Source organism: Lepisosteus oculatus, unplaced genomic scaffold (genome assembly GCF_040954835.1).
Source record: "Lepisosteus oculatus isolate fLepOcu1 unplaced genomic scaffold, fLepOcu1.hap2 HAP2_SCAFFOLD_48, whole genome shotgun sequence".
NCBI lineage: Eukaryota > Metazoa > Chordata > Actinopteri > Semionotiformes > Lepisosteidae > Lepisosteus > Lepisosteus oculatus.
In genome coordinates, this window is record NW_027168020.1 from 1,865,956 (window position 1) to 1,879,416 (window position 13,461).

General features: G+C 51.9%; 2 non-coding genes and 2 pseudogenes across 2 annotated transcripts; 2 read left to right on the forward strand and 2 right to left on the reverse strand.

The window, feature by feature from the left end:
* The first annotated feature begins 2,156 nt into the window (after positions 1-2,156).
* Positions 2,157-2,275, forward strand: LOC138230309 (5S ribosomal RNA). The gene has a single exon (XR_011186339.1). It is a non-coding gene; the product is annotated as a 5S ribosomal RNA (ribosomal RNA).
* Positions 2,276-2,911: 636 nt separating this feature from the next.
* On the reverse strand, positions 2,912-3,087 carry LOC138230142 (U1 spliceosomal RNA; annotated as a pseudogene).
* A 6,940-nt stretch (positions 3,088-10,027) lies between these two features.
* LOC138230093 (5S ribosomal RNA) lies at positions 10,028-10,146 on the forward strand. The gene has a single exon (XR_011186140.1). It is a non-coding gene; the product is annotated as a 5S ribosomal RNA (ribosomal RNA).
* Positions 10,147-10,781: 635 nt separating this feature from the next.
* Positions 10,782-10,916, reverse strand: LOC138230145 (U1 spliceosomal RNA; annotated as a pseudogene).
* Positions 10,917-13,461: the final 2,545 nt, after the last annotated feature.

Sequence of the window (13,461 nt, forward strand, 5' to 3'; positions counted from 1 at the left end):
TCTCTCTCTGTGTCAGAGGCTGCAAGTTGATCTTCTCAAGTGCAGGAACTTTGCCTCTTTTTGCCTCAAACACATCCACGCATTGTTCAAACAGAGGATAGGTAGCAAACACAACCTCAAATGCTTTCTGACCTGGGAGAGCGAAGATGAAATCCAAGTGCCGAGGTTCAAAGCCAAGTTCCTTCTGTAACACTTTTCTGCTGAACTGCATACGATCCATGAAGAGGTCATCCAAGAGCTCAAAACGTACAGCATTCTTACGGGATCCAAAGGTTGCCATTTCAAAAACCGCAAATCGAACACTGCTTCCAACAAAAGAAAAACAATCCAACTACTCCACCTACAGGCTGATCAAGGTATCTCCCCTGCCAGGTAAGTATGAGTTAAACAGGCCCCTGCAAGCGGCCCGCACCCACAGCACAAATCGCGCAGCCTAGGCCACCTCCTCGCCCCGCACGCCACCGCCTCCTGCTGGGCCCACTCTTTCACACACTCACACGCCACACTAACACTCAAAAGTGTGGGCAAAACGAGAAAACGAGCGCGCCGTTTCCTACACATCTGCAGTCGCCGTTGCGCATTCGCAGCATGTCCCGGGATGCAATTCGGCCTCATTTGCATAACTCCAGACCGGCAGATCGCCACGCAAGTTCGTGACGTGCGCCTGCCACACACCGAACAAACCTTTTCAGCAATTTCCAAAAAACGGGCCTGCTCGCCTGCCCACAAGGCTCCGTCTCTTACCTGCTCTCCAGAGCCTGCTGCCTTCTGTGCTTTTCTCTCGGCACCGCTGCAGTGCACACAACTCCTGCAGCGGGAGGGGGGGAGAAAGTTCCCACGCTCCGCCGCAGGGAAGGCTCGCTCCGTGCGCACACGTCCTTTCGATGCCAGTCCAACAAGTGCTCCGCATTAGCTGCGTCGGGGCTCCGGCGTGTCGCACCTCACCTCACCTCGCCCTACCCCCTCCTTGAATGTCTGCCGCTGGGCATGCCCCGCTCTCCTCCGCCTTATCTTATCGCGTGTGAGCACCGACAATGGCCACAATGCCGGGGAATGGCACCTGTAAAGTGTTAATTGGGGCACAGGAACAGCCCGTCTCGTCTCGGGGGGGCCGGCTTCAGAGACAATACAGCAAACACAGCGGGGCGGGGGAAGAAGACGACACCACACATGCGGGTACATTCAGCTCCGGCGGGAACGAGACATTTGTCGGTCTTTTCAAGTGCCGAGAGCCGAGCAATCCTTCACTTGTATCGTTTCTCCCCGGTGACTAGATCTGGCCCTGCGACTCTCGACTGGGCTCACCCCCGGGGCAGCCCAGCAGGTGTGAGCCTGGCCGGCACCCGGATAGGAGATTCCACCCCGGAAAAGCTCCGGTTGCTGCTGCTCCTGCAAGAGGTGTGACTGGGACCAGTAGGGAGCGCTCACCCTGCGGGCTGTGTGGCTCTCTTACGCCCCAGCCTCCTGATGGCGACACTCTGCTGCACAAACAGAGGTCAAACCGAGGTCCCGACCCTCCTTGGCCATTAGGAAACCCCAGGGCGTCTCTCAAAAAGAGACGCCGGGGGTGTCCCTCTGGTGTTAGTGCTCCCCTTTACCCATCAGTCGGGGTCTCCTCCTAATCCCCGTCTCACCTGTAACAATCAATGACGAGGCCCCCCTGTCCGTGAGATTTAGTACTCGCGCAAGAGACCGGGGGCAGAGCGCGAACGCGGTCCCCCGCCCCCCACAAAGTGCGCGCTCCGGGTCCTGCAACACAGCGGAAGGGCAGCGAGAAGGAGCCTCTTGCTCTGACGCCGCAAGGCCACAAGAGGGCGGAGGCGCCGCGCGCCCGGCCGACGTGGTTGGACCGGTGCGCTTTACGTGCTGAAATAAACACGCGAAAGCCCCGAAATGTTTCCAGAGTGCTGTGCACTGGAGGTTTTTGTCTGGTGAAGACTTGCCTGGTGCTCCTCCGTGCAGATTGTTTGTCCTCCTCCAGTGCGGGACGAGCCAACACAAGGGAGCGCATTCGCCAACATCCAGGCACGCAATGCGATTTGGAAAGCAGCTCCTTTCCAAAGAGTTGCACACGAACGATCCTTCAGTCCCGCTCGGGGGGCACGGAAGCCCCGCCACACACAGCTTCAAGTAGCGAGTCAGGCGCCGGGGCTTTCGCTTACGGCCACACCACCCTGAACACGCCCGATCTCGTCTGATCTCGGAAGCTAAGCAGCGTCGGGCCTGGTTAGTACTTGGATGGGAGACTGCCTGGGAATACCAGGTGCTGTAAGCTTTTGCTCTCCCGGCCAGCAGGGGTCGCCGTTGGTGCCGTAGGCTTTGGGAGGAAAACCTGCAGGATGGAAAGGTGATCTATAGCCTCATCTCTAGAGATGTTTTGTTGCTGTGGCATGTGTGTGACCCATATTAAAAAAAAAAAACCCGTCTGTAAAACGAATATCGAAGCTGCCTCTAAATCTGCAAATGAAGATGAGTCGATAAACCACTCGTTTTTCGTATAACTAGACATATATTCATTTGTTACCGATTTCATTCATTGAGCACGGATACAATAGAGGTACAGCCATTCACTGTTTGACATGTCTGCAGTGGTACAGAACCGAGCAATCAGAAAACGGGTGAAACTGTCTTTAGACTCAGCATACAGTACCGAGGCCCCCCATGACCAAATAAAGGCTAACCTCGATAATCAGCCTAAAGAACGCAGACTACAGCAAAACGACTGACTTTGAAAAGGGAATGAACGTCCGGAAGGAGTAGTGGAACTAGCTTGAGATGCTTCTCCGGACCCCTAACTAAAAGCCAGCGAGAACCAGCAGCGGCGTCCACTCCTGTCGAACCGGGATCCTTCCACAGCCACGCAGCTCGTGGTGTCCTAACCCTCCCGTATCTGATTTTGGACCAAGCACATCAGGGGAGAGCGCGAACGCAGTCCCCCACTACCAGAAATTATGCAGTCGAGATTCCCACATTTGGGGAATTCGCAGGGGTCAGCACAGCCGGAGTGCAATGGCCGAGCCTCGCCCTGGGTGAACCGATTTCGATTTCGATTTTTAAGAACTTTATTTCCTTTTCACAAAAAAATACAGGAAATCACAAATCAGAAAGCTTTACATTAATATACATACTTAAAACAGTATATATGATCACATCTCATTACATTTTGACACGGTAACAGTTACATAGCAACAATTTTCTTTTTTTCTGGTGCAAATCACATTCTTTATTTAAACATGATAATGTTTTTCACAGTTTCTTGAGATACTGTCCAATGCCCTCTATTTCCCACAGATTTTCTGCTTCCTCCCTCCCTTCTCTCCACAGATCTCTGAGGTAATAGTTCTCTCGGGTGATGAACAGGGCCAGGCTACCTGCTGCCTTGACTGGGACCTCGATGCCTTTGAACAGCCCCATGTTCCTCACTCTCCACAGGGCGTCTTTCCCACTGTTCACCACGGCCCAGATCCTGTCAAACACGTCAGGAGGAAGTTTGACAGGAGAGATGCCGTATATGATGAAAGCAGCGGTCAGGGTAAATTGGGGCGAGAGAGCCTGCAACCAATCTTCAAACTGTGCCCAGAAGGCCTTAGCAAAAAAGCAGGACCACAGGAGATGGGTCACAGTCTCCTCCTCGCCGCAGCCCACCCTAACGCAGCGAGGGCTGGGGGTGAGGCCCCTACGGTACAAGAAAGTTCGTACCGGTAAGCACTGGTGGACGACACTCCAGGCTAAATCTCTGTGAATGTTGCACAGAAATTTAGAGGATGTGTGTTTCCACACCTTCCTTGTTTGGGCTGATGTTAAAATGCCCACAGGGGTCTGCCTATTGTTCTGGGGTGCTACGAAATCTTCCAGTTTTTGGACGCTGACATCTCGGAGGGGAATATGGCCAATTGGGTGAGATCTTAGAAAACTTTTAACTGTCCCATAAATTGCAGGGCATGTGTCAGAGAGTGGGACGTCCAGCTTGGGTCTGACACCCCACACTCTGAACACCTCCCTACCTACCCAGAGCCTGGAAAAATAAGTCCAGGTACGCGCTGCAGGTGCTGTTGCAAAGCCTCTCAGCACAGAGGCCAGGAAAATGCACAGCAGCTTCGTAGCAATATCTGGGACAGACTTCCCCCCTGAGGGTAGCGGCCTGTACATTATTTCCCTTCTGAGTCTTTCCTGCTTCCCACCCCATAGAAATTGAAACATCAATCTCCTCAGCACCGCCGCAACACGGTGTGGGATTGGGAAGGTAGAAGCCAGAAAATTCAAGACAGGCAAGAGCTCGGCTTTGATGACCAGCACCTTCCCTGTCATGGTGAGGTCTCGGTCCTTCCATTGCATCAGTTTTTTGTTTAAGATTGGCAATTTGTTCTGCCAATTTACTGTTCCCATCTCTTCTCCAAAATACACCCCCAGGACCTTAATTCTCTTCTCTTGCAGCCTGAGATCATGTCCTTCTTTTGGCTCCCTCCAGTTCTGATAAAAAATCTCACTCTTAGATGTGTTAATTTTTGCGGAGGAAGCCAAAGAGAACCGATCACAGCACTGCAGAGCTCTGCTAATTGAGGCATTGTCAGAGAGGAGCAGGGTGACGTCATCCATGTATAGAGACGTCTTTACCTCTCCTCCCCCACTTCCAGGCACTGGTATCCCATTAATGGCCTGATCCTGGCGCAAGGCACAGGCTAAGGGCTCCATAGCCAAAACGAATAACAAGGGGGATAATGGGCAGCCCTGCCTCACCCCTGAACAGACTTCAAAGGTGCGTGATCTATTGCCATTAACCATGACTCTGCTGTTGCTACCTGTGTACAGCAGGTTAATCCACTTTCTCATGATGGGGCCAAACTTCATTTGCTCAAGTACCGATGTTAAGTACTGCCGGTTTAGGCGGTCAAAGGCCTTTTCTAGGTCTACACCTAAAATGCACAGAGGGAGGGAGCGATCCTCAGAGTACAGACAGACATCCCTCAACAAGGCCAGGTTGTCGCTCATCAGGCGTCCTGCTATCCCACAAGTCTGTTCTTTCCCTACCAGTGAGGCCACTACATTTTGTAGGCGCAGGAAAAGGGCTTTGGACAGGATCTTAGTGTCCACGCCTAACAGGCTGAGGGGTCTCCAGTTCTTTATGTCATTTTTTGCTCCTTTCTTAAACAAGAGAGAGATAGTGCCTTCTCTTAAGGAGTCAGGCAGCAATTCTGTCTTGTAGCTTTCCTCGAATAGGAGCAGTAGCGGATCCTGAAGCAGATCCCAAAAGGTGCAATAAAATTCTTTAGGGAGCCCGTCAGCACCCGGAGTTTTCCCCTTCTGTAAGCTCTCCATAGCCTGTCTCAGCTCTTCTACTGTCAAATCCCTCTCAAGTACTTCCCTATCTTCTTCACTCAAAATGTTTTCTAGCTTTGAGGTAAAAAAATGAATATCTTCATCCTTTACCTCTGTAGAACTGTACAGTCTTGAGTAGAAGGCCTCGGTGCAGGAGAGGATAGCACTCGGCTCTGTTCTCTCTCGTCCCTCCTCATCAACTACACTTTCCATGACAGTCTTGGAGCCTACCACTTTCCTGAAAAAGAAGCGAGTACACTTCTCATTTTCTTCCAAGAACTGCACTCTGCTTCTTAACAGCACTCCTCGACTACTTTCTTCGGCTATGCTCCGGATGTCCTTTTTTAAAAGGGCGATATCCTCGAGCACATCGAAGCCACTGTGCAGCATCGTGTAGAGACGCTGCAGCTGCCTCTGTTTCCTGGCTAGCACTCCTCTCCGTCTGGCAGCAGCCTTCCTTCCCTCAGCCATGAAAAAGGCCTTTGTCCTCACCTTCACCTCCTCCCACCACTCTCCTACTGACCCGTACAGACACTGCAAGGACAGCCACTGTGATAGTTTCTCCTTGTAGCGGGATACTACCCCCTCGTTCTCTAGCAGCTTTGTGTTGAGTTTCCAGAGGCCTGGGCCAAAGACAGTCCCGCCCTGGAGTTCCACTCTACACCCTAAAGCCTGATGATCTGAGAAGAAGACAGGCTGAAGAGTGACCCCAACAACTTTCACTCTCTCTGAGACAAAGCAATAGTCAATTCTGGAGCTGCTATTCCTCCCTGACCATGTATATCCTGCTGTTGTGGGATATATACATCTATATGTGTCTGAGAGTTTAAAGTCTTGAACTAAGTTTTGCAGGGCCAGTGAGCTGGAATCCAATTTTATCGGCGAGCTAGACTGCCTGTCTGTGTGCTCTAAGATACAATTAAAATCCCCTCCCACTATCACGTCTGTGCTGCATAACAATAGGGGGGAGAGTGCCTTGAGTAGCTCCACCCTTCCTCCTACGTCAGTAGGGCAATACACATTGATTAGCCGCAGGTTAACGGTCCCCCATTCCACATCCACACACAGCAACCTGCCATCTATGACCCTCTGAATACTTTTCAATTTGAATGCCCATCCTTTGAAAAGAATGGCCACGCCAGAGGCTCTGTTGTTATTGTCCCCTGACCAAACAGAAGGCCCTTTATCCCACCTATCTTCAAAACTTTTATACCTCTCTTGATAGGCTAAAGCACACTCCTGCAACATCAACACATCTCCCTCTCTCTGCTGGAGGTAATCAAAGACAGACTGGCATTTAACTCTGTCATTGATACCTCTTGTGTTAAGAGAAATTATGTTAAGAGCCATATTACATAAGAAAGTGGAACCAGTCTTTACAAAACACATTTCTCTTCGGTCTCACCTGTTACCTTTTTCTTTTTCTTTTTCTTCTTACCAATTTCCTGCCAGCCATCCTCTGAATGAGCCTTCATCAGGGTGGCAGCAGTAAAAGCGTTCACAGAGTCCATTTCAAGGAAGGGGGTAGAGGGAGGGGTGGAGAGGTTCCAGCTGTCCCCATCGCCATGCTCTCCTTCCTCCTCGCTCGGGGAGAAAACAGAGTCATTTTTTCTTTTCCTCAAGTCCAGCTCCTGGGAGCACTGAGGGGAAAGGGGTGCAGCCGATGCACCAGTCTCCTCTTCCCCCTCACCCACCAGCTGCTGCAGATCCTCCGTGATGGACTGGATGGAGGAGAGGAGGGCATCTGTAGCACTTGCAGAGTCTGAGAAAAGCAGCTCCGCTGAATCCTGGGTATCCTCGCTGGACCCGCTCCACCGGGGGGCCCCACACTGGCCCTCGTTCTGAGGAGCAGGAGTGGGGGAGGGGTCCTCGCTGTTCTCGGGGGTTTTCAAACCCTCGTGCTTGTCTGGTGCAGTCTGCGGTTGTGGGGGCGTAGTGGATTTCTCTTCCACCAGCCCCGGAGCCACAGCAGGACTGATCCTGGCTGGAGGCTGAGAGTCTTTGTCCAACAAGGGTTCTTTGTTTGACTTGTTGTTTGCTTTGGATTTTCGGGCCGGTTTGGCTGAAACAAGCACTGCCTCATCCTTTCTCATTTTGAGTTTATTGGCGTAGGCGTGAGGGCAGTTCTTAAAAACGTGTCCTTCCGAGCCACATAAATTGCACTTTGGCAGCATTGAACAGTCAGAGGCTAAATGTCCCTGTTTGCCACAGGTCTTGCAGCATTTCACAGTGCAGGACGATGCCAGGTGTCCCACAGCACCACAGCGCCGACACACCTTTGGTTGTCCCACATAAAACACATAGCCATTGCAGGCGCCCAGCCGGATTGTAGAGGGCAGGTGCCTTAAGCCTCCATTTACGCTGTCCGGTAGCAAGCGAACCTCGAATTTCCTTGCTCCTGTTTTTATACCATCAACATCTCTAACCTCAGTTCCATGGTGGACGGTGCAGTACTGGTTAAGCCAGGTGTGAATGTCCTCCGTCTTTGCCAGTTCCGAGAACATAACAACATGCACCGTTTTCCTCTCTCTCTGTGTCAGAGGCTGCAAGTTGATCTTCTCAAGTGCAGGAACTTTGCCTCTTTTTGCCTCAAACACATCCACGCATTGTTCAAACAGAGGATAGGTAGCAAATACAACCTCAAATGCTTTCTGACCTGGGAGAGCGAAGATGAAATCCAAGTGCCGAGGTTCAAAGCCAAGTTCCTTCTGTAACACTTTTCTGCTGAACTGCATACGATCCATGAAGAGGTCATCCAAGAGCTCAAAACGTACAGCATTCTTACGGGATCCAAAGGTTGCCATTTCAAAAACCACAAATCGAACACTGCTTCCAACAAAAGAAAAACAATCCAACTACTCAACCTACAGGCTGATCAAGGTATCTGCCCTGCCAGGTAAGTATGAGTTAAACAGGCCCCTGCAAGCGGCCCGCACCCACAGCACAAATCGCGCAGCCTAGGCCACCTCCTCGCCCCGCACGCCACCGCCTCCTGCTGGGCCCACTCTTTCACACACTCACACGCCACACTAACACTCAAAAGTGTGGGCAAAACGAGAAAACGAGCGCGCCGTTTCCTACACATCTGCAGTCGCCGTTGCGCATTCGCAGCATGTCCCGGGATGCAATTCGGCCTCATTTGCATAACTCCAGACCGGCAGATCGCCACGCAAGTTCGCGACGTGCGCCTGCCACACACCGAACAAACCTTTTCAGCAATTTCCAAAAAACGGGCCTGCTCGCCTGCCCACAAGGCTCCGTCTCTTACCTGCTCTCCAGAGCCTGCTGCCTTCTGTGCTTTTCTCTCGGCACCGCTGCAGCGCACACAACTCCTGCAGCGGGAGGGGGGGAGAAAGTTCCCGCGCTCCGCCGCAGGGAAGGCTCGCTCCGTGCGCACACGTCCTTTCGATGCCAGTCCAACAAGTGCTCCGCATTAGCTGCGTCGGGGCTCCGGCGTGTCGCACCTCACCTCACCTCGCACTGCCCCCTCCTTGAATGTCTGCCGCTGGGCATGCCCCGCTCTCCTCCGCCTTATCTTATCGCGTGTGAGCACCGACAATGGCCACAATGCCGGGGAATGGCACCTGTAAAGTGTTAATTGGGGCACAGGAACAGCCCGTCTCGTCTCGGGGGGGCCGGCTTCAGAGACAATACAGCAAACACAGCGGGGCGGGGGAAGAAGACGACACCACACATGCGGGTACATTCAGCTCCGGCGGGAACGAGACATTTGTCGGTCTTTTCAAGTGCCGAGAGCCGAGCAATCCTTCACTTGTATCGTTTCTCCCCGGTGACTAGATCTGGCCCTGCGACTCTCGACTGGGCTCACCCCCGGGGCAGCCCAGCAGGTGTGAGCCTGGCCGGCACCCGGATGGGAGATTCCACCCCGGAAAAGCTCCGGTTGCTGCTGCTCCTGCAAGAGGTGTGACTGGGACCAGTAGGGAGCGCTCACCCTGCGGGCTGTGTGGCTCTCTTACGCCCCAGCCTCCTGATGGCGACACTCTGCTGCACAAACAGGCGCCGTCCTTCGGGGGAGGCGTCAAACCGAGGTCCCGACCCTCCTTGGCCATTAGGAAACCCCAGGGCGTCTCTCAAAAAGAGACGCCGGGGGTGTCCCTCTGGTGTTAGTGCTCCCCTTTACCCATCAGTCGGGGTCTCCTCCTAATCCCCGTCTCACCTGTAACAATCAATGACGAGGCCCCCCTGTCCGTGAGATTTAGTACTCGCGCAAGAGACCGGGGGCAGAGCGCGAACGCGGTCCCCCGCCCCCCACAAAGTGCGCGCTCCGGGTTCCCTCTCGGGGCCCTGCAACACAGCGGAAGGGCAGCGAGAAGGAGCCTCTTGCTCTGATGCCGCAAGGCCACAAGAGGGCGGAGGCGCCGCGCGCCCGGCCGACGTGTTGGACCGGTGCGCTTTACGTGCTGAAATAAACACGCGAAAGCCCCGAAATGTTTCCAGAGTGCTGTGCACTGGAGGTTTTTGTCTGGTGAAGACTTGCCTGGTGCTCCTCCGTGCAGATTGTTTGTCCTCCTCCAGTGCGGGACGAGTCAACACAAGGGAGCGCATTCGCCAATATCCAGGCACGCAATGCGATTTGGAAAGCAGCTCCTTTCCAAAGAGTTGCACACGAACGATCCTTCAGTCCCGCTCGGGGGGCACGGAACCCCCGCCACACACAGCTTCAAGTAGCGAGTCAGGCGCCGGGGCTTTCGCTTACGGCCACACCACCCTGAACACGCCCGATCTCGTCTGATCTCGGAAACTAAGCAGCGTTGGCCCTGGTTAGTACTTGGATGGGAGACTGCCTGGGAATACCAGGTGCTGTAAGCTTTTGCTCTCCCGGCCAGCAGGGGTCGCCGTTGGTGCCGTAGGCTTTGGGAGGAAAACCTGCAGGATGGAAAGGTGATCTTTAGCCTCATCTCTAGAGATGTTTTGTTGCTGTGGCATGTGTGTGACCCATATTCAAAAAAAAAAACCCGTCTGTAAAACGAATATCGAAGCTGCCTCTAAATCTGCAAATGAAGATGAGTCGATAAACCACTCGTTTTTCGTATAACTAGACATATATTCATTTGTTACCGATTTCATTCATTGAGCATGGATACAGTAGAGGTACAGCCATTCACTGTTTGACATGTCTGCACTGTTACAGAACCGAGCAATCAGAAAACGGGTGAAACTGTCTTTAGACTCAGCATACAGTACCGAGGCCCCCCATGACCAAATAAAGGCTAACCTCGATAATCAGCCTAAAGAACGCAGACTACAGCAAAACGACTGACTTTGAAAAGGGAATGAACGTCCGGAAGGAGTAGTGGAACTAGCTTGAGATGCTTCTCCGGACCCCTAACTAAAAGCCAGCGAGAACCAGCAGCGGCGTCCACTCCTGTCGAACCGGGATCCTTCCGCAGCCACGCAGCTCGTGGTGTCCTAACCCTCCCTATCTGATTTTGGACCAAGCACATCAGGGGAGAGCGCGAACGCAGTCCCCCACTACCAGAAATTATGCAGTCGAGATTCCCACATTTGGGGAATTCGCAGGGGTCAGCACAGCCGGAGTGCAATGGCCGAGCCTCGCCCTGGGTGAACCGATTTTTTTTTTTTTTTTTCGATTTTTAAGAACTTTATTTTCTTTTCACAAAAAAATACAGGAAATCACAAATCAGAAAGCTTTACATTAATATACATACTTAAAACAGTATATATGATCACATCTCATTACATTTTGACACGGTAACAGTTACATAGCAACAATTTTCTTTTTTTCTGGTGCAAATCACATTCTTTATTTAAACATGATAATGTTTTTCACAGTTTCTTGAGATACTGTCCAATGCTCTCTATTTCCCACAGATTTTCTGCTTCCTCCCTCCCTTCTCTCCACAGATCTCTGAGGTAATAGTTCTCTCGGGTGATGAACAGGGCCAGGCTACCTGCTGCCTTGACTGGGACCTCGATGCCTTTGAACAGCCCCATGTTCCTCACTCTCCACAGGGCGTCTTTCCCACTGTTCACCACGGCCCAGATCCTGTCAAACACGTCAGGGGGAAGTTTGACAGGAGAGATGCCGTATATGATGAAAGCAGCGGTCAGGGTAAATTGGGGCGAGAGAGCCTGCAACCAATCTTCAAACTGTGCCCAGAAGGCCTTAGCAAAAAAGCAGGACCACAGGAGATGGGTCACAGTCTCCTCCTCGCCGCAGCCCACCCTAACGCAGCGAGGGCTGGGGGTGAGGCCCCTACGGTACAAGAAAGTTCGTACCGGTAAGCACTGGTGGACGACACTCCAGGCTAAATCTCTGTGAATGTTGCACAGAAATTTAGAGGATGTGTGTTTCCACACCTTCCTTGTTTGGGCTGATGTTAAAATGCCCACAGGGGTCTGCCTATTGTTCTGGGGTGCTACGAAATCTTCCAGTTTTTGGACGCTGACATCTCGGAGGGGAATATGGCCAATTGGGTGAGATCTTAGAAAACTTTTAACTGTCCCATAAATTGCAGGGCATGTGTCAGAGAGTGGGACGTCCAGCTTGGGTCTGACACCCCACACTCTGAACACCTCCCTACCTACCCAGAGCCTGGAAAAATAAGTCCAGGTACGCGCTGCAGGTGCTGTTGCAAAGCCTCTCAGCACAGAGGCCAGGAAAATGCAAAGCAGCTTCGTAGCAATATCTGGGACAGACTTCCCCCCTGAGGGTAGCGGCCTGTACATTATTTCCCTTCTGAGTCTTTCCTGCTTCCCACCCCATAGAAATTGAAACATCAATCTCCTCAGCACCGCCGCAACACGGTGTGGGATTGGGAAGGTAGAAGCCAGAAAATTCAAGACAGGCAAGAGCTCGGCTTTGATGACCAGCACCTTCCCTGTCATGGTGAGGTCTCGGTCCTTCCATTGCATCAGTTTTTTGTTTAAGATTGGCAATTTGTTCTGCCAATTTACTGTTCCCATCTCTTCTCCAAAATACACCCCCAGGACCTTAATTCTCTTCTCTTGCAGCCTGAGATCATGTCCTTCTTTTGGCTCCCTCCAGTTCTGATAAAAAATCTCACTCTTAGATGTGTTAATTTTTGCGGAGGAAGCCAAAGAGAACCGATCACAGCACTGCAGAGCTCTGCTAATTGAGGCATTGTCAGAGAGGAGCAGGGTGACGTCATCCATGTATAGAGATGTCTTTACCTCTCCTCCCCCACTTCCAGGCACTGGTATCCCATTAATGGCCTGATCCTGGCGCAAGGCACAGGCTAAGGGCTCCATAGCCAAAACGAATAACAAGGGGGATAATGGGCAGCCCTGCCTCACCCCTGAACAGACTTCAAAGGTGCGTGATCTATTGCCATTAACCATGACTCTGCTGTTGCTACCTGTGTACAGCAGGTTAATCCACTTTCTCATGATGGGGCCAAACTTCATGTGCTCAAGTACCGATGTTAAGTACTGCCGGTTTAGGCGGTCAAAGGCCTTTTCTAGGTCTACACCTAAAATGCACAGAGGGAGGGAGCGATCCTCAGAGTACAGACAGACATCCCTCAACAAGGCCAGGTTGTCGCTCATCAGGCGTCCTGCTATCCCACAAGTCTGTTCTTTCCCTACCAGTGAGGCCACTACATTTTGTAGGCGCAGGAAAAGGGCTTTGGACAGGATCTTAGTGTCCACGCCTAACAGGCTGAGGGGTCTCCAGTTCTTTATGTCATTTTTTGCTCCTTTCTTAAACAAGAGAGAGATAGTGCCTTCTCTTAAGGAGTCAGGCAGCAATTCTGTCTTGTAGCTTTCCTCGAATAGGAGCAGTAGCGGATCCTGAAGCAGATCCCAAAAGGTGCAATAAAATTCTTTAGGGAGCCCGTCAGCACCCGGAGTTTTCCCCTTCTGTAAGCTCTCCATAGCCTGTCTCAGCTCTTCTACTGTCAAATCCCTCTCAAGTACTTCCCTATCTTCTTCACTCAAAATGTTTTCTAGCTTTGAGGTAAAAAAATGAATATCTTCATCCTTTACCTCTGTAGAGCTGTACAGTCTTGAGTAGAAGGCCTCGGTGCAGGAGAGGATAGCACTCGGCTCTGTTCTCTCTCGTCCCTCCTCATCAACTACACTTTCCATGACAGTCTTGGAGCCTACCACTTTCCTGAAAAAGAAGCGAGTACACTTCTCATT